The sequence below is a fragment of the Neodiprion fabricii genome, chromosome 5 (genome assembly GCF_021155785.1).
Source record: "Neodiprion fabricii isolate iyNeoFabr1 chromosome 5, iyNeoFabr1.1, whole genome shotgun sequence".
Lineage (NCBI taxonomy): Eukaryota > Metazoa > Arthropoda > Insecta > Hymenoptera > Diprionidae > Neodiprion > Neodiprion fabricii.
In genome coordinates, this window is record NC_060243.1 from 17214343 (window position 1) to 17240511 (window position 26169).

General features: G+C 36.5%; 2 protein-coding genes across 6 annotated transcripts in view; one reads left to right on the forward strand and one right to left on the reverse strand.

Annotated features, from left to right (window-relative positions):
• LOC124182696 (carboxypeptidase N subunit 2-like) overlaps positions 1–12642 on the reverse strand; it is a 30180-nt gene extending 17538 nt beyond the window's left edge. Inside the window, exon 1 of one of the 4 annotated variants that reach the window (XM_046570270.1) lies at positions 12446–12642. The gene's annotated coding sequence lies outside the window, so the exon portion shown is untranslated. Of the gene's footprint in view, positions 1–819; positions 839–10439; positions 10624–12445 lie in introns of those variants that run through there. The other 3 variants (XM_046570272.1, XM_046570269.1, XM_046570274.1) reach the window with 3 other exon arrangements.
• LOC124182697 (chondroadherin-like) overlaps positions 3160–26169 on the forward strand; it is a 68545-nt gene continuing 45535 nt past the window's right edge. Inside the window, exon 1 of one of the 2 annotated variants that reach the window (XM_046570277.1) lies at positions 3160–3561. The gene's annotated coding sequence lies outside the window, so the exon portion shown is untranslated. Of the gene's footprint in view, positions 3562–24474; positions 25025–26169 lie in introns of those variants that run through there. The other variant, XM_046570278.1, reaches the window with a different exon arrangement.

A 26169-nucleotide genomic window follows, 5' to 3' on the forward strand; every position in this document is an offset into this window, starting at 1 on the left:
AAACTGTAAATTGGCGAAGACGCAGGATGAGACAGAAATTATTAGAAATCACTTAACATAGATGTCAATGTATTGATGCCAATTGTCATATACCGCAAGACTTGGAAAGATTTCTATGATTTTGCACGCAATGGCCGCACGATTTCTTCAGCGCAATCGCACATGTGATTTCAAGTAACTTGCAATGATTTCCAGTTGTTTCGGTAACTTCGACGAACGTTTAAGAATCAACCATAGTCATGCGGAAAAGTTTTTCGGGAACATTTCGTACGGAAACGATACCTTACGTGGTAATATTTGGCCAGAAATAGCGTAGCTCTGTATCAAGATCTCCGAAAAAGTTGAGTGCACAAACCAACCATCACGAAATCTTATCACCGAGATCGAAGAAGTTGCAAAAACTAAATTGAAAGCCGATTCGAAGACAAAAATCACGAAAATGTCAGACCCCGAGAAGTTCATCGGAGAGTGGAGAATGGAAATCGAAAGCAAAACACTAAGGATTCGTATAGACGTGGTAGAGGCGAGCCAGTACCGTATGGCTCAAGGTGTCTCGTTGTCCGACAAAGTGTAACGTTTGAGAAAAGGTATAGTCAATGTTCCAAGTCATATCTTCGGTGAACAGAAGAGATGCTCTGAATTGGGATACTTCCGTGGTGGTATTCCGAGAGAAGGCGAAGAAAATGTGCCCGTTTCGACCTAGCTAGGATCATACGACAAAGTCTTTGCAGCCATGACACAACCATCGAAAACTACAATGTTATAGTCAACAAGTTCATTGGCGGCAGGTGTATTTTGTTTAGAATGAGAAATTCTTACAGCGCTCTATGTGCTGGCACTGTTCAGTAATTCATCACACAGGAGTTATACAAGTTACATCGGCAAGTTGAGAGCTGCAGTCGAAAAAAAACGTGTCAATCCAACAAGTCATCATCCCCGCGATATTCCAAGGTTAGATTCGACGGTCATGGGTTGTGTTACGTTTATCGAGATTGAGTTAGTTTCGCGCTCGGCCCACTGTGGCGCTGTAGGTTTCTCTGTGTTGCTAACACAACTGTGTAGTGTAAAAAATTAGCCGTATCAGATTCATTGTTCACATGTGAACCTTGATCATCAAAAGACACTACTATGGCAGCTATAGAGACTACAAGATTGAGATCTACAACTGATCCGCTTGATGGCTTGAACACAGCTTGAGAGTTCGAAAGGTATAAAGTGAACCCGGCAATGACTCGAAGAAAGCATGTAGTTAAAAATGCGATATCTTGAAAATAGTACGAAGCGAATACAGCGACAACTTTGTGGCAGTCTAGAGCGAGTACAGTAACAGTTGGAAGATGATGTAATGTAGGAAGATCACAACCCAAAAGCGATACTCTACACGCATGGAAATGGCCCGAAGACGATGAGGAGTGAATGTGTACGATTTAAATATACCGCGGGTAAAGTCAAATTAAAAACCAAGGAAGATTTAGTTCATGGAATTATGGTTCATATTATACACCGCGACTAATCCCACCTTTCTTCTGGAAGACGGAACTCAAAACTCGATCTGGAACGGTCCATCGTTGAAATATCAGGTGTTGAATGTACGTGTACAGAAGTAATACTTATCTTTTGAATCATTCCAGCTGTAATAATAAGTATAAGATGTTTTGAATAAAACCAATCAACGACTATAGTGGTGCATTATCCCGTGAGCAAGTTGAAGTTTGAAGTTACATCGAGAGAGAAATCTTTAAAAATGAAATGAAACAATGTAGCATCCACGGACATATCGCCATTGACTTGTGGCGAGGTATTCTTAACTCGCCTCTTTATAGAGTTTTAAGGGGGGAGCCTGCTTTAGAGGCTTCAAAAAATTCGAGGATTTTTTTGGGAAGGAAAGAAATATCCGATTAAAACGAAACTTTTAGGGTTTATTGTTATGTATTTCAACAGTCTTCTCGAATTTTTTCATTAGGATACATGTCATATTATGCCCGGTACAAGCATTTCACCGAGGCGTCTCGAGTATGCATTTGTCGTGTGGCGGGAAAGGTGCAGGTCGCAATTTCCATCTGAAACAAAGAAACGAAAAAAAATTTCACTTGTCAATAGTATAGCTTCTAGTTAAGTCAAGAAAATTCGACAAAAAGTGAAAAATTCAACAATTTTTCGCAAATTAAAAAAAAAATTCATTTTTCTTGGGAAAAGAATTCACTTTAGATTGTTTAAAAAGTGGGTTAATCTTAACTTTCTTAATGTTTTTTAGGTTCAACTAGAAGAGAATTTCATCCCGAGTACAATGCAATTTGTCTCGTTTCGATAGGACGTTTAGTTTTTGCCCTATCTTGCCCACCAATTAGGAAAAAGCGTAAAAATGAAAAACGGAGAAATCGTGCGTCAAAGTTTTCGTACATAAAAAATCGTAATTTTCTTGAACTTACCGCATTAATATGCTAATCAGCGATTCCTGGTCCATAGAGTTGCCCTTCAGACTCTTCAAAAAACTAGTTCAAAACTTCAAAAAACTGGTTCAGACTCTTCAAAAAACTTGAAAAAACCGCTCGTATACCTGCTCGACGCTTGCTCACTATTTCTTCTGTAACTCCGATAATACTTTGAATTTGCGTCTGAAATTTTAGGGACACATTCTTGGATAGTTTGGGAAGACATTTATGCAAAAAAAAAAAAAAAAATCGATTTTTTGAAGCCTCTAAAGCAGGCTCCCCCCTTAAGGACCCAGCCGAGCTTGGTCTGGCTTAAAATACGCGCGCCGAACAGCCATGACATGCAAGGACTCGTATAGTCATGGAGACTAGAGTAACGGAGTCCGATCTCTATTGGGGAGCATACGACAAAATCGTCCTCAAAAATTTGTCGTTTAACAGTTTCAGATTTTATCCAAAACGTCGCTGTCATTGTATATTTCCGAAGCGAAGTTGATAAGAATTGACTATATATACTGTATACAATAATCATCGATCATGACCGAATGGCCGCACTCTTATATACTCCAATATGCCGGAAATTGCATTATTATGAAGACTATAATTATTATGGTGATGTTGAAGCCTTTTGTCTATGAAATAGATGCATAATAATAAAAATCCGTATTATATCCGTTTCGGTCTAGTCTCCCCACCACTCGTCGGATCATTGCGATATCAGCGCCGTTCATCGTCAGCCAGCGCAAGCCTTATTGTACGGATTATTGATGCCGGATCAAATGTACGAAGATTGGACTCCTTTACTCTAGTCTCCATACGTGTAATCGAGCTGTTGACACGCCGGTCTGTGTCCACGGCGTGGGAGCAGAGCAGTCTTTGTTCTATGGTGTATAGTAGTGAACAACACGTGCTCGGTGAAAAAGAAAGTTGAAGAGAAGCTAGCGAGTTTGTGTGAGTGCGGGAAGTTCGGAAGACCCAAGAATAAGATAATGAACAAGGTACGGTGACAATTTACATTCTGTGTGATTTCGTCCAAGTCCACCCCGATCCTCTTTCAAAGAAATTTCCTCGACTTCGATTGCCGGAAGCCTCAAACGATCATCACCACCCGGTGCTGACATATACCAAGGTAAGGTGGCAAAATAGAAAATAATCTTCCTGGCGCCCAAAATACGATTATACGTAATAATAATTCGTAAAAATCAGTAAGGTAGATAAGCACCCATTTGTCCGGATTACGAACTCGTGTTTAGCTGTCACGTTTTCGAAATTCGTGTTACAAACTACCTTCAGCGGAACAACGATTGAAGATCAAAAGAGAAGTAACCCATAATCAAAAGAGACACTTTTTAACGGTAGACGATATTAACAAAGATTATTTATCCATATAATGACGCTGATGGGAAAAGACGATTTAAGTTTACAATTTTAACTATATATATATACACACACCTGTTGTCAATAATTTATGTACAGAATGAGTGAATGACCGAACGCAGGGATGAATGCATATTTGTCATGCTGTTAGGTGTTGGTATAAACGAGAGAATAAAAATAAGAAAGAAAAATATTCATAATTTTCAGGGCAGAAGAATAAAAATAGTACCAGAAATTAATTTCAATGGGCAATACATTCTGGGTGATGGGTGGACGTATGGTAGCTCACAATATATCACGTAGGTTGCACACGATTATATGAATCCCATTACCTCGAATCACGCCCCGTACGAGATATGGGAAAACAATTTTATCGAAAATATGTGTTCTAATTTAATGAGTCCTCAGACATTGAAGGTCGATTGACCTTGGCACTTGGGAACGCACTTTATTTTGAAAGAGCCATCAGCTTGACACTACATAAGCAATGAAAAGGACTGTGATTAAATTTCTTTCTAAGAAATTTCGTGAAACAAACAAACTGACAAATAATTACTCCGTATACTTTGTTATAGACATAAATGCATACTTCTACTGTGTTTCAAAATATAAATGGATCTATTAGCTGATCCTATTATTTTTGCAGGCCATTTTAATACCACAATATTATGTCGAATAATAACATTTCTGCTTGTAAGCAACTGTTACCATGAATGATTAATGAGTTTGCTATTTACTTCTTCTTTTATAGTAATCGTAAGGTAACGATGCGAAGTGGGTTTAGGTTCCAAATTGCACAACAGTCATGAAAGCACCATGAACTGTATCTCATTACGACCAAATCGGTCTTTGCTATCAAAGAATTGACGTTTTGCACATATTCTAGTGGGGGGGGGGGGGGGGGGTGTAGAAATTTTGAACCTTATAGACACCATAAATAATTTCACACATACGTACAATCTTGATGAAAGAACGTGGACCACCAGTTTCGTGTTTTGGAAACTCAACTTACAATCAGTCACAGCAGTCATCCTAATGTTGCAAGATATAAACTTTTTTCCGAGAAAGTTTTCGACAAAGAAACGCGCAGTTCACGAACGGAGAAAATCAAACAAGAATTGAGTAACGTTATAATCTATAAACGAACCTAAAATAAACCCAGGCAACAGATATTCTCATAATTGGTTGCACGGGGAAAAATGTCTGTCATACATGGCATAAGACAGAGTGTTTCAATTAGATAATTAGGTCGTGTTTATTCTTTTCAGTCACGAAAGACGATTCTAAAGTTGTTTTCAATCGAATTCAATTGTTTTTGAATAGTACACAGTATATAAATCAATTTTCGCACGAGTGACATCCACTGAAATATAATATATTTCAGTAATGACATCACGCAGTAACCTCTTCAGCCTGCTAATGATTTGCATTAACTTTGTTTCAAATGAAACTAATAAACTATAAAATAAAATGAAGATCCGTGAAACTTCCTTATCTTTACAATATTTCCGAGTGATTTATCTCGCATAACGTAGGTTTGAAATGCTTTCATTGAATTTTATAATTAACGGAAATGTTATAAACATAAGCAAGATGTTAAAGAATAAAACACAATTAGATAAAGAATTTTCTCCTCAGTCTCCGTCGCGTCGTGAAAGCTAAGTCTTTGCTCGGAAGTTATGTATATATATATTAGACTGGGCCAAAAAAATTGACTAGTTTTTTTTTTGAAAAATATATTGAGAATATCATTCAGTATGGCAAAAAAAAAATTTCATGAAATTTTAAGCCCTTAATATTAACTTTAAGAGGTCTATCATCGCTATTTTTGATTTTTAGTAATAATTTGATGTTTTACGTCAGAACTGTCGAAATATTGAAGTGAAAAAATTTATGTTCACTTATCCCTTTATAAAATTAAATTCTCTACAAAAAAGGTCTGATTATAGATTTTTGTCAGACAAGCCGTTTCCGAGTAATTAAGCTTAATAAATTGATATAATTTATCGAGAATTAATCGAGAATTAATCGTATATATACGTGAAATTTTTCAAGTACATATCGTATAATACGGAGAGTTGTTGCACAAAATAAAAAAATGGTACACAACATTTTGAGTTGGCCACTTTGATTCAAGACAATTTATTATTTTTCAGATACGTTCTTTTGATCGAACATTTCATTGATTTAAGTAAATTTTATCCGAATTTTTCAGGATTTGATAACTGTGTGACTTCCAAACGAATCCGAATCCCATAATTTCCTTCATCAAAAATCTTCGTAATTGTTTACCAGATGAATTCAGGGATAAAATTCCAAATAATTCTGAGGTGTCTCAATTCGTAAGAATCTGATTTTTGTTAAAAAAAAAAAAAAAAAACAGTCAAATTCTATAAATTCTACAGTTGGGAGAATTGGAAAAAAAATTTTTACCAGCTTGGATCTCATGACAGAATTTTCGTCCAGACCATTTTTTGAAAAATATGAATGAACGCTTTCTACGTTAGAACCAATTTCAAGATCATGTCTATCTTTGAGAATGTATAAAAATATATTAATTCATAAAACCAATGCAGAAATTGGAAAATGGCCCAACACGTCATCACTTTTACTTGTGCGGTCATTCGATCGAGGCAAACAAATAAATATTTACGAAAAAATCTGCATCGGTGACCTTCGTCGTTTGGGTGAAACGAGATGAGAACACTTGTACTGAAAATATTACACATGCTTTGATAAGTCGAGTTTCAGGCACAAGCTGCGATTGCAGCCACGTACATGCGTGCAACATCGTTTCTTTATTTATAGGTACATGTTTTCACAGCGATTCACACATTACGTCATATTATGTTGTTAACTCCGACATAAGGATCATTTTGCAGATGCGAATCTGAGAGAGCGAGTTTCACGTCAAGGTGAAACGATATTTTTCGTCGGTGGTTTTTTTTTCCGATCCATGACGTCACGATTTTATTACATAACGCAGCATTTAAAAAAAAAATGGGCGCGTAAACAAATTATATACGGTTTTTAGTAGGGGCTCACGTAACGTTTGCGCTCTGGGCAAGTTCGAAACACTTGTTAAATTTTTGACAAGCCTAATGGAAAGAAATTAATACGTAAGCTTCTTAATTTCGTCACGCTATCTGTATTTTCAAGGTCGACTTATATTTAAATACTTTGCAATGCGCAAGAAATTTAATGCATATTTAATTATTATGCGTGATATAGAACAAGTTTCTTACCACACGTCGTCATTTGGGATGTACGTTTTGTAATTTATCAGCAAAATCGAATGATGTATTCACGAATATAGAATTGTAACGATACATTTGTTTCTAGCAAATTCAACGCTTTGTCACCTTAGCTAAAGACATTGAAATTCGGTAAATCGTAATAAAACCGAACGTTATGTTACTCGTATTTTCCAAATTCAGCTAATCCAAAGTAATTCTAAAGTTGCCAAAGATTGATCGGAAGAAATAAAGAAAATTTTCGTTACGTTGACGTTACTCACTTTAATCGCATTCTATAGTTAATATGACTAATTTTACCGAAAATGGAATTCAAAATTCATACACTGAGAGAAAAGGATCGACAACAGCGTAAAATGGTTACGCGTACCTCGTTTCTCGTAATTCCAACAATATTTAAACTGTTTTTTTAACGATACCTGTTTTACTGAATTTTTCTAGTTACTATACAAACGAAATTTTTCCGAGTGTACCAAAAACTATCACGTTGAATTATTTCTCAACATACAAACGGAGTTGATGTTTGTTAGTTTTCATCGAACGATAAATTGCATTTTCGATAATCCTCAAGTTTCCAAATGACTATTTTTAGAAAATCTTACGTCTCTTCAACGGAATCAAACCGAAGCTCGTACGTTATACGTATCATTATTGTACCTACTTCATAGCTCAGGTTCATGTAACAGAATCTTTCTACGCATGCAACTATTAAAGCCATTATTTACAAATATGTACGAACCTTTTCGATGTCAAAGGTCAAAAATAAAGGGGGGAAGTCAAAGTTTTACGATTCGACCATGAACGGGGCACTTATCAAAAAACTGAAAATTATTAATTAATTGCGATAAACACGGGAAGTCGGTTATAGCACAATATTTTTTTATAAGAAAAGTGTTTTTAAAAATAGTAACAATTTTCACGGCTGTTTGTTGAAAAGTGCTCAAACCTTGTTTATAAAATACCTTGCATGATTGCAATAAATATTACGTTCAGCATCGATTAGACGTTGATGATAATTTTAATTCTGCTAATCTTAGCATCCTTTGCTGGGGAAAGGATTATAAGAAAATACTCGGCTTAAAAATGTTCAACATTGTTGGTGACAAAAATACTGCCAATCTCAGATCAGACACTAAAATTCGAGCAATTTATATTACAATCTAATTTCCAACAAACATTGATTGTAACCCTTTTCGCGGCAAAGAATCTAACGGTTTTAAAATCTAGTTAGATTTGTTGGCGCCATGATCTTGACGCAATGTTTTACTCCAGAAATATAACTAGCGGCCAAGTTTTCCCTAACATCACAATCGATCAGTGATCCATCTTCCTCTTTCGCTTCCTCGCGTTAAATTGTTGCGACGTTACTATTGTTTAATGATTTTCGAGTCTCCAATTAAATAACGACATCGAAAGATCCATTTACGATGAATAAATAATTTTTAGTTTCCTGAGGAGAGCGCCCCTCAAGCCCGAAACGTAAAGTTTTTACTTGGCCCCGTCATTTGTGATCTTGGACAGCGAGAAAATTCATAGATATTTCAAGATAAGGTCGAGAAACTCTTCAACGTTGTTTAGAAACTAAAATAGCACTATAATGACTGTATCCGCAGTCGCCTGTCTATGATAGATCATAGTCATTAAATGTCGGGCCAAATTACGGACTAGTAATTTTCAAGTGATGCAACAGGTATAATTTGTCAAATTTTCGTAACGATATTATACCCGCTACGATTATTGGTATGATTATTCATCAAGCCGTGACTAACTCGCTGAAGAAACGTGTAAAATATAGAACGTCTGGTGGTTTGCACAACATGCATCATGTATTGTCACATTTAGCAACTCGGTAGAAGCTCGTGCCAACTTCATTAAAGTACTGACGGCTAATCTTGTTATAGTGACGGGAGATTTGCAGTAAGAATGTATGTACATACGTACATGACGGATATGCTATAAGTACCTATAACTTATAATGACCTTCTTGGCAAAGAAGTGGAACATGTAACCAATAATATACCGTAGGTGTCACTGAGGAAGATTTCAGTTACTATAAAAAATTCCAGTGACACTGGAATCGTTACTATAAAGATTGGAATTCTTTTGGGAGTACAAGAAGATAACAATAACGCTTGCGATTAAATTGTTAAGGTGTACAAATTTTCAAAGTGAGCTGAGTTATAACACGGAACATCAAGTATCACGTAAAGGACAATTTTGGGGGGCAACCAATTACTTTCCTTATTTATGCAGTCAGGTCAAAAATAGATTCAAGTCAAGATTTGACAAAATAAAGGTTCTAAAAGTGCAAATTAAGTTATTAATGTTGAATATAATTTTTCGAAAGTCCCTGTGATCCGTGAAACAATGTTTTGAGATACTGAAATTCGGTTGTAAACACTTCGTTCTTAACAACGTCGGAGAAATTACCTTGTTCTAATATTTTTTCATAAAAAAATTTATACGGTTCGTGCGATTTTAATGAAAAATGGTAAATCTTATTCACAAATCTATTTATTGTATAATCATTACAATCTATGGACGATGAATGTATGGTTTAGTGAGAAATATATTATTTTCGTTAAAAATTGAACCGAAGTGATTTGTAGAGAATTCAGTTATCATGCAATAAAACTAGCTATAATTCATCTGATGTGAACAATATGCATAGAGATTTTTTTGGAGAAGAGAATATGGAACAATTCGATCTCTCTGACGTTGTTAATTTATTTAATTATAACGTTGACACTTAAAATTTATTGTTTGGTTTGAAATTTTTTCACAAAGAACGATTGAGAAAGAAGGATTGTTTAGTTCAGTTGTGCAACCTATATAACCTTTCGTTATACTTTTCAAACCCTTCTTTCCGTATTCGATTGAAGTTAATATAACGTCGACGGAACGAAACAATGAGAAAGAAAAATCGCCATGCATATCGTAATTTTATAGTATGAGTAAAATATGTTCGAATATGGTTTTTTGATTATTTTACACGATTTAACGGGATTCAAACAATCGTCAAATAAAGTTACAAAACTTCAACCCAATTTGTTTGTTTAAACACTTTTCGACCCGACTGTACGCTCCGTGCATCCTTAACGTCAAAAAGACGTAGCCGAAGATCCTCGGGACAATTACATCGCGAATCTCGTCATAGTCGCTTTGTTGTCAATTTTGAATTACGAACATCGATACCGCGTGACAATGGAATCCACGAATTCAGGCGTTCAACAAAAACACGATCAACAGTTCAACTGCGACGTTAGCCGGCGTCGTTTCTCGGTTAAAATGTCGGTCAACGAATCCGTCGAATGGATGTATTTAGCGTGCGAATGGCCTGCCAATCGCCGCTCGAACACGCGAAATATTCACTCACCTATTTCGAGGCGGATAATCAGCACCGATCGTACGCAGAACAACGTTAAACGGTTTAATCTTGTCACGGTGTAAACACGGGCGGCGGTTTGTGACAGTAGAGAATCGCACGCGCAAGTTGCACCGAAGAAAGACAGCTGACTGTCTTGCGACAGGAGGTTTGTTTGCTGCGCAAGTCGGGCGCCGTCGGTAAAGAAGGGAACTTCGCTCTCTCCACGGCCAGCGGTGTCGGTAGCCGGTGTCTGAACTTCGCCTCACCCCAACTTATCGATTTCGTAATATTTACCGGTATTTTTCTTCCCGTTAGATTTCAGCTTTTTCATTTGGAATATTGTCAATTTTCTTACATCAATTCTACGCGTCGAAAAAGATAGTTTGAAATACGCAAAGGAACCGTTTGAAAAAGTTTCCCGCGGCACGTCGCGAAAAATTTCTAGTTCATGGTTATCGTCCAGATCACACTTGTTTTGTAGTTTACTAGTACCGAAAAGTATAGTTTTGGGCGGGAAGATAAAAATTAGTTTTTTAGCTACGACCGAAAAATCTAGGTGTTATCATTATTTTTCGTTGTGGTCACTTGTGATACTTGTACTATATTTTCTTGTTACTATTATGATAATTCGATGCTTGTGCACGGATAAAATGATGTTAAAGCCTTATTACAGTGACGAAATGTAGTTAGCCAAATATACAGATGTCATTTTCAAAGAATCGAAACATACAGTACCGAGACTAATAGGCTGCTTGTACCGTGCTTCCTTGTAACTCCAACGATATTTAAACAGTAATCGTAATAATTCCCGTTTTACTATAATTTTCTACTTACTTGTAACAAACGTATTTTTTCATTTTTATTATCTACGCATTTTTATACTGCTGGAGATTTTTCAACCATTTACACATCCTTTTCTAACATTTGATTCACTGAAATTTTCATCTCTACTTGTTTTCTTTCCGATTAATGTATGACGTTGAAGCATATTTCGTTCATTGAGAGAAATTTTTAGATCCGGTTAACGCCCAGTCCTTAACTATTTTCATTATTTACCACAATCGAATAATATAGTTCCAGGTACACTTGGGGACAATGAATCTGAGACGGCTAATTTTTTACACTAGACAGTTATTTTGGCAGCACAGAGAAACCTACAGCGTCACAGTCGGCCGAGCGATAAACAAACTCAATCTCAATAAACATAACATAACCCATGACCATCGAATCTAACCTTAGAATACCGTGCGGATGATGATTTGTTAGGCTTGTTAGATTGACACGTATTCTAAGGTTAGATTCAACGGTCATGGGTTATGTTATGTTTATTGAGATTGAGTTTGCTTCGCACTCGGCCCACTGTGGCAGTGTAGGTTTCGCTGTGTTGCCAACATAACTGTCTGTTTTGTAGCTGTTACCAACAACTCTAATATCCGCTATTATTCTTTCTCATTATGATCACTGTTACCATATTTTCTTGTAACTGTTGCAAAAATTGAATGCTTGTGCAACAATAAATTGACGTTAAAGCCTTGTTTAACTAAAAAAGTAGATCAAACCGAACAAGCTGATTTTGTGTTACAATTACCAAAAAAGGATCAGCAATAGCGCAAAATGGTTACGTGTACTTCGTCTTTCGTAATTCCAACAATATTCGAACAGTTTTTTTGACGATACCTGTTTTACTGCATTTTTCTAGTTACTATAACAAATGAAATTCTTCTCAGTGTTATAAGTAGTTATAACTGTTCACGAATAACCGTCCACGTTGGTACTTTGAAATATTTTGCAGTATAAGACGATTCAAGAATACTATTTTCTTATTGCTACGCTGCATTTTGTTTTTTTTAGGTGAAATCGCGAGGTCGCGACCGTAAATACACCTCGTTTTCTCAAATGGAACCGCTATATCGCCTATATGTCGTTCTTGAACATCCAATAAAAACGTGAATAAGAATCTGCCACCATACTTGCACGTCAACTTTTTAGATCTTGAATTATGTAGTTATACATACCCAGCCGCATCCGTGGTACACAATCGGAAAAAAATATTTTATCTAACTTGATTTAGTATCGAAAACACTTCATTGACGTCTGAGAAATAACGACGCTCCTGAGACACCCGAAACGAACCGAACAACTAAATACAAACAGTTATCCTACAGAGATGAATTGAATTCTGACTGGCGAACGTGTCAAGGCGATAAAAAAAAGCGTGCCTGCGTGGTCACCTAACTCAGGCGCAACGAGCTAAGCCTCGTCGTTAATTCTTCAAAAAGCCACGACATAGGTCAGACAAAACATCCCGTCGAGTAAACGACGTCAACTTTACGTAAGAATAACACTTTCAACCAATTCCTGATGAAGCGTATAGGCACGCAAAACCAACGCGTAAACAGATCTTTGAACCGTAAAAAGGAATAATACGAACGATGCAAATGACTATGTGTATACGTGTATATATATATATACATATATATATATATATACCTACGTAATTTATAACTATGTGCATCAGAAATATACGTTGCAGAAGTCGTTTATCTCGGCAAGTGAGGAGGAGGCTTCTTATACATCGGCTTGGGTCATAAAAAGTTTATCCCTGTTTTTGTCCTTGTAGGAAATCGGCTTTTATTCGTCCTCCGGTCTGCTTTTCCTCCGATTGTTTTCGTCTTTTTCACAGTAGTTGGTTTCTTGCCAGAAACTATACATACGCGTATAATGCGGTGTATAAGTTTGGATTGGACTGTTGAGGAAAACAATTCTTGTGGTCGTTTTTTCCTTTTTTTTTCTTTCCCTGCACAAGGGTCAAACGTTTGTTTCCGCAAAAAAAAAACCATCCTTCTTAGCTCGAGTCTAAAAATTACCTCAAACCATGTGGCTATCTTATATTTAATATTCATGTGTAAAATATCGTACTTTTCATGTCAATGTGAAAAAACTGTATTGGGATAGAAGAAAAATTATTTTCAACGGATGAAATATTTAGAAACAATCGTATGCAAAATTTACATTAATTTTTATTCTGCAGTTCATTTAAATATGGTAAATTACAATCTTATATCTTTAATCAACCCATAAAGTTATACGTGGAAATAGAAGGAATTAAAATATCTATCCTTTGACATTGATTTCAAACTGACAATATGAAAATTTGTTGTACAAAAAAATCAGGCAATTTACGTATAATGAATTTGAAAAAACCCTCACCCTGTCTGGACCAATTCGAACTTTGTAAAATATATTTTTCAGTTGATTGGATCAGTATATAGGATGACTTTTTGTAGATCCTTAATTCCAGAGATTTGGATGTTGGCAGCCAACAAAATGTATTCTAAAATCGGCAGAAATCTAATTTCAATCCAGTAACACTAAAAAACTATAAATTATTCAAAAAATAGTTTAAAATAAAAAAGGTTCGGTTTTAAGTAAATTTTGGTGTCATTTTTTCAGATTTCTGATGAACCATTCTTTTTTTTCGTTCAAAATTTCAGGGAATACTCCTCTGTTAGAGATAAAAATTGATGCCTATAAATTTCGTTCTGGGGCTGAATTCAAGTTAGAAGCTATGGATTTTTTGACCAATTACTCCCTGTAAAAAAAACCAATAAAAAATAATCATAATTTTAAAGCACATCGGAAACAAAAAATATGTGAATTCGAAAAAAACAAAGTGCGTAATCAAAATTTTTGTTTAGTTAATGATTTCCAAAGATTTTATGGGACGATATAAAGTCTGAGTTTAAAATGGTGCAGAATTTCTTCAGAATTTTATTTTCAAACGGGGTTTTTCCTTTTTTCTAACTCTCGATTCAAGCTGGCTCATTCATCCTTACAAGAGTTCGACGCCTGTCTTTAGAATGGCAAACGACGAACTGGTATTAAATAAATTCCGTCACGTTTATAATATCGAACACATTTTTTCGCCCGACGATTTTTCTGCTCTGCCTCGGAAGTCAGTCCGAAACATGACAATGGGTTTCGCCATCCTCTCCTCCTCCTCCTCCTCCTCCTACTCCCAACACCTTGTTCTTTCTTTCTTCCTTTTCACATACTCGTTTACCTGAATTGCGAATTCAGATAATAGGACTGCGAGAATACGTCATAAAAAAAGCTACGTTACATGGCAAAGATCGCGCTACCCTTTCCCAACGAATATTATAGAACTCCTTCTATCCACGCAATCTCTCCAAACAGGGAATGAGCAAAACCGAGGGACCGAATAAAATGGCCAGAAGAATTGCCCGTGCTACAGCAATTGTCTGTAATGCAATTTACGGTTCTAGACATAGACAATCTGTTAAGACCTGAAGCTATCTCACACGGAATTGTGTCTACTTTTTGTATGAAAACATTGCTGTGTAACCACACCGAGACCAGACAAGAACCTTATAACTAGAATTTTCTTTTAAATTATGTACGGTCTTTTGGAATATCGAAGAACTGTTATTTTCTTGACTTTACGATTAAAACGAAATAGAGTAAATGACGTTGATTTTCCCTGAAGATTCTTAGCACTTCCAGTGGCCGGAAGTGATTTATAACTTGACGTGTTCTTTGTGTAAAAAAGTGTGGCCTGTAAAAATTTAAAGTTCATTCGTTTATGGATTTATTTTCGGCCACGGATTTGAAAAAATATTTTTGGAAAATGGACTCTACTCAACCTTCCGGGAGCAAAAAATTGTTCTGATGATTCCATTCGAAGCATGGTATTTTTCGCGTCAAAACCCCAGATTTTTAAAATGCCTATCTAGGAAATTGATTTATTCGAATCAGACTTTTGTCATATCAGACGCATTTTGTAAACTTCTGTATAAATTCATACAACAGATTCTCAATATATAAGACATCTTTTATAAGCTGTCCAGTTGTTGTTAAACTAGGCGCAGCTCTATTTAGTAACCTATAACAATAATAATTCTATAGCAAAGTTCATTCACAAAAGATGACAAAATAGCCGTTATCTTATCATCTGTTTATAGTCACCCCGTTGGCTATTTTATTGAACTAATTGTTTTGAACTTGCCAATATTTATCAATTATGAAATTGTATAATTTATGGGTTGAAATGTTATCTTTCATTTTTGTAGACCACCAACGTCTGGCATTGCAGTATGATTGATGTACAAAGTACAGTCCGCAGTTGAAACACTGGGAGATGCTTGCAAATCAGTTTAAGATGAGTTTAGATTTTTTCTATTTTTTTTTTTTGTTTTTTTTAAATTCGTAGCAGCCTACATTCGTCAGGTACGAAATATCTTTTTTCTTGGAGTTTCACCTCAAATTGAAATAATTTTTTCAGAAAGTTTTTATTTTATTTTAGATCTTATTTTCTCTGCATCACTCAGCACTTGAAAAGTTTTGAATTCACAAGAATTAATGTTTGACAGTTTTTTAAATTCTTGAAAAAATTTCAAATTCTCAACAGACATGATCAAATTAATTATAAGGTGAAATGGAATACAGGGAAAATTTTACAGACATACTATAAAAAGTAGAAAGCAAAATTCATCTGGCATTTTGCATAATTTCAACATAATTATCAAGGAGTCAAAAATTGTTAGGAAAGTGTTTTCTTACACTTCTAAAACATTCGCGTGCCAACTTTTGTTAGGCTTTTAGAACCTTCAAGTCTTCCTGCCTCAATTCCAGAATTCAGAAAAAAAAATAAGCGTTCATTTCCACGAATGTAATATTTTTGCAATACCGAAAAAATATGGACAACACTGAGTTCACCATGAGAATCAGGACCGGAAATCGATTGGATCAAAAAAATTTAATACAGACGGTTTTTAGGGCTTTAAAAAAATTCAACCACAAAAGGATTCACACTGAGAAAAATTTCATTTGTTACAGTAACTAGAAAAATTCATTAAAACAGGTATCATTAAAAAAAACTTTTTGAATATTGTTGGTATTAGAAAAAACGAGGTACGCGTAACCACTTTACACTATTGTCGATCCTTTTTTGGTAATTGTAACGCAAAATCGGTTTGTTCGGTTTACTCTACTTTTTTAGTTAAATAAGCCTTTAACATCAATTTATTGTTGCACAAGCGTTAAATTTTCGCACTGGTTACAAGAAAATATAGCAACAGTGATCGTAATGAGAAAGAATAGTAAAGGATACTAGACTTTTTGGTAACAGCTGTAAAACTAATTTTCATTTTCTACCCAGAACTATATTTTTCGATTGTGGTAAAAATTGAAAATAGTTAAGGACTGAGCGGTAACCGGAACTGAAAATGTCGCAGTGCAAGTATTCATAACCCTTGAATGGTTACATGTAAGAAGCTTTTCCACATCATTTGGAAAAGTTTCAACTAAATGAAAAATGAGATGGAGATGGCACGATGGAATGCTCCTTATACACGTATGTATGAGTTGTTTTTTTATTTTTTTTTTGTTGGTTCTTGCGCATGCGTGCGTGTTCATAGAAGTGAAAAAAATCCAGGACTAATGACGGGGAATATTTCAACTGCTAATCCGTATCCACCGGATCGTTAGCAATTCTAACCAAGTCATCATTCGTCGAAGCTTACCGATCAGCTCAAGACGGAATCTCAAGTCGAGAATCACGCGGCGCAATCGAGGGTTAATTTCTTACATGACCTACTCGAGGAAAAGTGAAGAGGAGAAAGCCGCGGGAAAGTAAGAAAAAGACGATAAATGAAAAGAAAAAAACAGAAACGAGGGGAAGAGAACGCGTATAAACGGTATATAGTATAAATAGCGGAGGAGGAAAAAGGGAAAGGCTGTGAAGCACGCGTTGCATTTGCATTATAAATTATTTCTCGCCCATGATGGAAGTTTCGTGGGGCTGTATTTTAGTACGACGATTTAATTAACATTCCGGATGACGGTTGAAGATATTCCACGGGTCTTGATTACGTATTCTTTGTACGTATAACGGGTCTGGTGGTGGTGACGATGATGGTGGTGGTGGTCGTGAGGGCCACGTTAAGGCCATACTCGACTGACGATGAGTGGACGCAATTGACCGTCTATTGTGAACCCGGGGGTACATCTACGATTTCATGCCGGGCGAGTGAACTTTTGCCACAAATTTAACTCACGCGAAAAATGACAGTCACGTTATCCAATCCAATGGAGTTATTGCTCGGGTGAACGTGCCGTAGGCGAAACAGGAGAGAGAGAGAGAGAGAGAGAGAGAGAGTGAGGAAGAGGGAGAGAAAAAACTTCTCGGCGTTGGATACACGGAGTTGTTAAAATAATGCTACTCTATTTTTCATCCCTTACAAACATTCGAGGAGGCTGGTTGACAAAAAATCTAGACCCTTTAGTGATTTTGTCAAGTAATAATCGCACATTGAACATTTATCGAATTATTTCAGTTTTAAGGTATAAACATCTCTTCGAAAGTAGAAAAAAATTAAGCGAAAACGATTTTTTATAGTCACGGAAACAGATTTTTTTTTTCCTTTGTCAGTGGTAAATTCAATTTTCACCGTTTCTTGATCATCGGCAATATCGGATGAAATAAATGTGTCACCGTCAATAAATATTTAGAAATAAGCGTCTTGTTAAAATGGGCCATGCGAAAGTGAAATCGAACGAAACTCCCGGATTTTTAGCAACATTGAAGCGATTTGAAACGAAGCATCGGTATCTGTAAGCTTTCGTTCGTAATTTCAGTATCGTCTATTTTTGGAATTCTAAACGGATCTTTGTCGCTAATTTGATAAATACGGAACGTACTACTACCGCATGATAAAAGTATTGAAAAGTATCGATTGTTGGACAACGTTTTTATAAATCGGTATTTTCCTTCTCGTACATATTCTGAACCAATCCACCGATTTATTGAGCATACAAAATGTTGACTATTTTTCTCTGGAATTTTATGAATTGGGAATAAATATTTGATCGATAGTTTTATCGTGAGATACTCGTCCACTGATCTGAGCCACGGAGATTTTTCTACAAATGCACGAAAAGACATATCGAAATCATAAACAAGAGCTTCGATATTGATTTTTCATTTCAAATCGTTTTAAAATGGTGAAAAATCCAGTAAACGCGTTTAATCTTACGCTGCGATGATTCGTTTTATTCAGCAGGCTATTCTCAAAAATTCTACGTTCACAAGGTTCGTTATCACGTTGTTGTAAGGCTGAATTTTTACTTTCTCAATGTTAAGCTGATATTGATTTTGATCAACAAATGCACAACATTGAATCGAGTATTGCAGAAAAAAAATTATCTCAGTAAATGTGCGAAATAATAAGTTTCTGTACAAAATAAATGATCATCGAGGAAAATGAAGCGATTTTACAATATATCTTGTAATTTTGAAGCGATTTGTAATGAAAAATCGGTACCTCGTCTCAGCTACGGATCGTATTTGTCGAGATATTAGCCGAAAATTTTGGCAAATACTTCTCCTTCACTCTGAGTACGCCACCGTCGATGCCTCTTGTGAATTCGAAATGACTGGCTGATTGTGAGTGTCGAGCGAGTTCCCGCTTTAAATTGACGGATAACATTTCGTCTGAACAGGCTATCGGCCGATATGAGAGTGACGTGAAGTGGCGTACAGGCCTCTTTCATTTTCCCGTATAACTGCAATTGCTCCTCTATATTCTATACATATATATTTGTCACGGAAAAGGTCCGCAAAATCTAATAAGTTATGGTCACAATTAAGATGAGTATGAAATTATTGTCTCACTATCGGACCTAAGAAAAATATCGATAGAAATTTGTATTATAAAGTATGATTCAATTTAATAATGACATTTTTCACTTCTAATGCGCATGGTTTTTATAGTTTTTACAGCACTACAAGTACAATATCTAGATTCGTATACGGTAGTAGATTTTTGGCAAAATGTCTATTTTAGGCATCTGAAGAAAATTAATGCGTGATCCTTTAATACTCTTCCAAGCAGGTACTTGTTGTTAGTGTTTAATTTTTCGTAAATGAAAAATTTATTTTTTCCTGACATCAAAATATACAAAATTATGTCACTCGTTAACTTTGCATTTTAAGCGTAAATATACGGCCAAACTGCAAAATTAATATGAATTTTTTTTACAAAGGACTTACGTGGCAGGGGTTAGTTACTAAAAGATAGTTACATTTAATATTACACAACAAATTCGCAATTTCCGATAAAAAAGCGTTAAGATGGCGTCTGTAAGGATTTCACAGTTTATTTTGTCTTGCCAGCCATCAGGCACGATTTTTTTTTTTTTTCTTTATTGTGGTACGCCTGTAGTGCGTTCAAATTTCCAGTGCAACAGACGAAGCCAGCGCTGCGAGCGGTGTTATTGGAACGACAAACTCCCGACCAGAATATGGCCCACTTTTGTAACGTGGAGATATGTCTCCTCCCCTCTTTCTTCCTGGTTACTATTAATTTGAACTCGGTATTTGTTAATTTCTGGAAACGTAAGTGCGCAAAATAGAACTGAAAACGACGGACACGATGCTTCGCCTATTTTCACTTTCTTTTACACAAAGCATCATTGAATCTCATAGACCCCCTGACATGTAACTTTGGACAACACAACATATTTTTACAAAAGTACGGATAAATTTCATAGGGCCAAAAACACAAATTGTAGCTGAAATACGAGAAGCGGTTTTTATTTGGCCATATTATGGTTATGCAATTAATCGATCAACTATTTTTCCGGTTAATCGATTAATCATTTTCCCCACTAACCGGTCAGTTGGAAAAAAATCAATTCATTGATCACACACTTTTGGATGAAACGAGTATACGAGTATGTCCTGAGAAGAATGACTATGCACTATTTTCTTCTCATAGTTAATGTCTGTATTTTGACATCTCATATAAATTTTCTTACTTATACTCAAGTGAAATTTAATAAATACAGAAATAACAATACCTAAGCATGCTTTTTTATGAGCTTTAACTGATTTGAAATTTTTTCATGCTTTACTGGAAAGTCAACAGATGTGTTATAATGTAAATCATTCTTCATGTGGAAACAGCCGTCAGAACCTTTGTTGTCCAATATTAAGACAAAGTTCAGGAAAAAAAAAAAAAAATAGAAGCCCCACACACGAAAGTGGATTGCTTTATAGTACTTTAAGTGTCGTTTATAAGATGCCAAAAAATTATGGATGTCATCAAATAGTATACTGTATAAGGCAAACTAGATCTTGGAATGTGAATCGGAGGTGATCCGAAGACGAATATTGCAAATAAGCTAGATGAGAAGACCTTTGCATTCTTATTGCACACGATTCTTTATATAACAAGAGTATGTTACTTGTTTTTTTCACGAAGCACGAAATTGAGGTTAGGGCCGCACAGTGTCAGATTTGTTCGCGACAGCGCATGCGCGCTGGCCTTTTCGGTATTCTGCGCATGCGCATTCGCAGACTCACTCTACCGTCACAGAAACGAACTTTTTTTTACGGAAAACACGCATGAAAAAACCCGTAAAACATGTTTGTGTTACATAAAGGTTATTTTCTCCTAATTCGACATCAGTTGTACATAAAAAGTTTCGAAGAAATCATTTTTCAGCCCACAAAGTCAACCAAGTACCGAAAAAAAAAACCCAAATCAATTTCCGTGTTTTTATGTTTTATCTTTATATCCTCACGTATCTTATCATGTAGAATATTTCTTCCTTCGTTTTTGGGTTGATGCTCGGGTCAGAGAGGTCAACGGTCTTAGAAAATGTAAAATTTTGAGATAGCGGTCGAAGTAATTCTCCGACTGCGGGCGGAACCGATGACAAAGCCAAAAGCTACACTTTATGGGTTTGGCCCGGGTTCCCGAGCTGCGTTCTGTTCCTGTTTTAATTTCCGGCATTTCAATTCCAACTTTTTTGCGTTTCAACATCGCGCTGCAAGTAAGCCGACTGTTTTCCAACCGATGCGCGCCGGGAAGGTAGCCAAAGCACAAGGCGTCGTTCAGGTCTCTCGTCTCATCGCTATAGCGACGGGGTCGAACCATCCTCAGGAATAACCCGGAACCTATTAACTCACAGATCAAATAACGAACGATTTCCAACGTGATTCGAGTGATTTTAAACAGTTTGAATTCACCTGATTTCGAGGAGCTTAAAACGATTACTAAGTGGATTCAAGTGATTTCAAGCGGTTTCAAATGATTAAAAACAGTTTCAACCTAATTTCATGGAGTCTTGAATCATTTTCAAGTGGTTACAAGTGATTTGAAGCAGTTTGAACCGAGCTAAAACAATGAAAAGAAAAAGTGGCTGTCTTATTGCACAGCCTGTATCGTGTACCGAAACCTGAAATTTAATGGGGATCCTAAAATCTAAACATGTTTTATAAAATTCTATTTTTAAACAAACAATTATCACTTTTATTTTGGTGTAATTTGAAGGAAGAAACTGAAAAATGTATACATATCAATCACAAGCATACAGAACTCGGATGATATTTGTTTGTACCAAAATCACACGATTCTAAAACACACAACAAATTTCAGAAGATGTCAATTTTTCGTTTTTAAGGTAATAGCACCGAGTGCAATTTCAACTTGACTCAAATCCAAAAGCCGAGACACCATTTTTACTTACGCATTAAATTACTCGCTGTTATTGCGCCATCGATCACAATCGCTATCACAATCTCCAGTCATTTTATTAGTGCCAAAGATGGTAAAATCGGATGACACAGCATCCCTGATATGCATGATTGTCGCACACTGATACAATTCGAATAGCACAAGCTAAGGTATGAAAAATGAGAAAGGGTTTTATAATCAAAGCCTTCAAAGGTATTAAACTCTGCTATTTTTGGTCTAATTCTAATTCATGCCAGTATTCCCGAGAAGTGTCGTTTATAAATTTTAATATGACCAAGTTTATGCCAAAGATTCATGAATCCAATTCAAAATTCAATTTGATGCAGCCAAAGAAGCTTCTTCCTCACAAGAATACAATATGCAATATTTTTCAAGCTTCATTGCTTTAACAAAAATCTCTCATTTTGTGTAAATTTTTCAGTGATTTCACGATAGCAATTAGTCAGAAAGTACGCTTTAGTCACTTACACTTGAATAAATAACTTACAGCTTTTGAATCAATTTATTTCGCTGTAAAACAAGCTTTGAGGTTATATTTCGCAAATTATGCGATTATTGATTCACATAATAATTTAGCGGCCCTGGCTGAATGTATTCCGTATCATCTAAACAATCATATCACAAAAAATTTCAAATTTAATAGAAGTTTTACGAAAAAATGAAATAATCGCATCACACTGTATTCCGTATTCACTGTATTGTCACAAATATTTTCTGAAACCAACTGATATTTCTTACTCTCCTCTGAATAATTAAAGAAATAATATGCCATAGATGTCCCACAATAAAAATTTTAATCGCCTTTGTTCGTCATTCGTCTGGACCGATAAGCAACCGTTAAGATTTGCGTAATAGGTGGCGCTAGTTGATGATGAATTCGCCAGGCAGCACCATCTAGAGATCTATTTCATCAAACTGATCAATTGACGTTGCAAAACTTTTATTGCCACCATCTTTTTTCAGCAAAGTTTATTGTTAACTTTTAATATCACAAGTGAGGGCGGCACGTCCTCTCGCCAGTGCTAACTTTGCATTTTCAATTGAAACAAATCACTGGTAATGTTTTCAAGAGAAACTATTGTACAACGACAACTCAACGCCACATTTTGAGGTTAGAAAAATGTTGCATGTGTTGGGTTGAGCACGAAAAAATCATCAAATAGTAATTGTTTCTGGACGCTTTGAGGCTCAGGAGAATGTTGAATCCATTGAAATTAATAAACAGCTTGTGCACGGAAACGATATTTTGACAACTCGAACTAAAGGTCATTGAATGGTTCGTAAGTAAAAATAAATATTATTTTCTTAATAATATTTTCCGCTCTAAAAAATAATTACTTCGACAGTGTAACTAAAACACTCCCATATTGATGTGGAGCACCAACTCAACGCCACGTTTTTAGGTTAGAAACTTCAAACGTACATATTGCATTCAGCGCGAAAAATCGTCATTCCTCTAGCCCTCGTTGCTTTGGACATTTTGAGTTCCAGAAGACTGATAAATCCATGAAAATGGGAAAACATCTTGTGTAATAGTCATTCAAGACTTCGCAAGTGAAAATGAATAACCTTTGTTTATTAAATTTTCCATTCTAAAACCGACTACTCTGAGAGAATTACTCGAATATTGTGAAATCGATCACGTGACCCCGTGCAGAAGACACCTTAACTGACCGTATTACACCTATATAACAGCAAATGTATACATGATGTATCTATTTTGAACTAAGTTGTCCGTACGTACACTTGGGGACAATGAATCTGAGGCGGCTAATTTTTTACACTAGACAGTTACGTTGGCAACACAGAGAAACCTACAGCGCCACAGTCGGCCGAGCGCGAAACAAACCCATGATCGTCGAATCTAACCTTAGAATACGTATCAATCCAAGAAGTCATTGTTCCCACGGTATTCTAATGTTAGATTCGACGGTCATGGGTTATGTTATGTTTATTGAGATTGAGTCAGTTTCGCGCTCGGCCGACTGTGGCGCTGCAGGTCTCTCTGTATTCCCAACGTAACTGTCTAGTGTAAAAAATTAGCCGTCTCAGATTCCTTGTTCCTAAGTGTACTATATATCCTTACAATTTACATTGCATACATTTCACGATAAAGCTGCATGGTTCTCCCGAAGTCTTTACATGGTGCCACGGTGTACAGTTAGCTTGAAGCTTCCAAACTATTAATGATAAGAGCAGCTCCTTCTACGGTTCAGGGAAATCGAGACAGATAAACGACCGGTACTATCAGAGCAAACGTATTTCAGGGGTGAGAAACCTCCGCAAATGAAATTCGTTACTCGACAAGGAGCAGAGGCGACTTGGCCGGTTGTTCGGCAAACGCGAGTCGTTTATACCTGCTGCTAGTTGGGGTTGGGCCGCGGTGAATGGGGTTGGTGCGTCGGGGTGGAATTCGCCGCTCTCCCGCTCTTCCCGCTTAGCCGAGCTCGCCTGCGCAGACCTCGGAAAACCTTCCATGCCCACCGTCAAGTTTCGAGCCAGCCAAGATCGGCCTCAGTTCATTCTCAAGTCCTGCGTGAGTATCAACGCCGGACGAAACGGTCGCGACGCCCTTCCGCAGGGTTCCGGAAAAGAAAATATTGCGCTTTCAATCGAACGGAACAATTCGACACCAGTCACCAGTGGTAACCGAACCTGTTCCAAGTGCTTCTCTCGTACGATACGCGAGCCGAAATCCTGCCGAATTTAGTCTCTGTGCTGGCAGCTCGGCCTAGGTAGCGATGTCAAAAGCGGGGAATCTCTCATGGACAATGGAGTGAAGTGGTTTACAGATGTGCTTCCCCACGACTTGGAGCTTCGATATTCCGCATCTCCGATTCCCGGCAACAATGTCGTCGAGCACCTGCTCCGGATGATATCCTTCCTAGATCGAATACCCCAGAAACTGTACAATCGACCACTCCTCAAGGTGCTTCTGGCAGTGAGAAGAAGCGTCGTTCCTTGCTAGGACATGACGAAAAAGTGCCTGCTCTTCAATTTTCCCAGCAATATCTGATCGCCGTATCAATCAAAGTGAGTACCCTGATCATCCCAGTTACGTTTTAAAGTTATTAACCCTGCCGATGCTCATAGCGGAGTGATTTCCCTAAGAGCAGCATGCGCCAGTTCGTCTGGAATTGGTCCAAATCTTTATTGAGAAGCATTGTCGAGCTGGAAGGATCTATCGAATTGATCATAGAGTCCGTTTCTTTGTCTTCTGAAAGCAGGAGAGAAGAGAGTGAGAAAGAGAGGAAAAACCACTGACGTTTCGTCGTGTTTCCGATTTCCATTTCCGTCTCTGTATCGCAGCTCTCGGATGATGAACGTGCATATTGTGAAGCCTTGAATACCGCGGAAAGTGGATACGCGAGAGAGATTCTTTAATCAAAAGATTCTAGGGAACAATTGGTATCGAAGATAATTGCAATTGCCTGCAAGGTCGATTTCAGTGAATATAATCTCACACCCCGCACTTAACGACGTTGAACTAATTAGAACTTGTACCACGTCCACACTTCTGAATGCACTTGAGATTAGCGAACCAGGGCAATATTTTGCAGCTGGGTATGTTTTTACCGATGATCGGCAAGCGCGGCATAGGCTGATTTTGTTTAGTGTATTCCCGACCCAATCTGATAGCCCAGCATTTGTTGAATACGAAAATTAGATCACACCGAAAGAAGTTTCTGGTTGTGATTACTGTACACAGAACTTGATTGTTTTCATTTTTTAGACACAAAATGAAACCGAGTTTTGTTAATCCGACCAGAATATCTGCAGTACGTTTTACTATTTTTTTCATTACGAGAATTTTCAGTATATTTTCACGTAACTATTGAGATAACTTGATATTGGTGCAACGATAAATTGATTTCAAGGCCTTGTGAAAGTAACAAAATATTTTAAACTGTACAAACAAGTGATGCGATGTTTTAAAAACCAAAAAAATGTTGTATATAGTTGCTTGTAGCACATTTTCTTTAAATTTCAACAATATTTAAAGGTGTACAGGTATATTTGAATCGACGGCTGACAAATTGAGTGAATCTTTGGAATTTACCACTGCGTAACCGATAATTCAACTCAATCGGTGTATGTTCTATTCAAAAGTGTGTAAATAGAAACTTAGATATTTTTTGTAATAGAATCGATTCATGGATAGCATTGTTATTAATAAT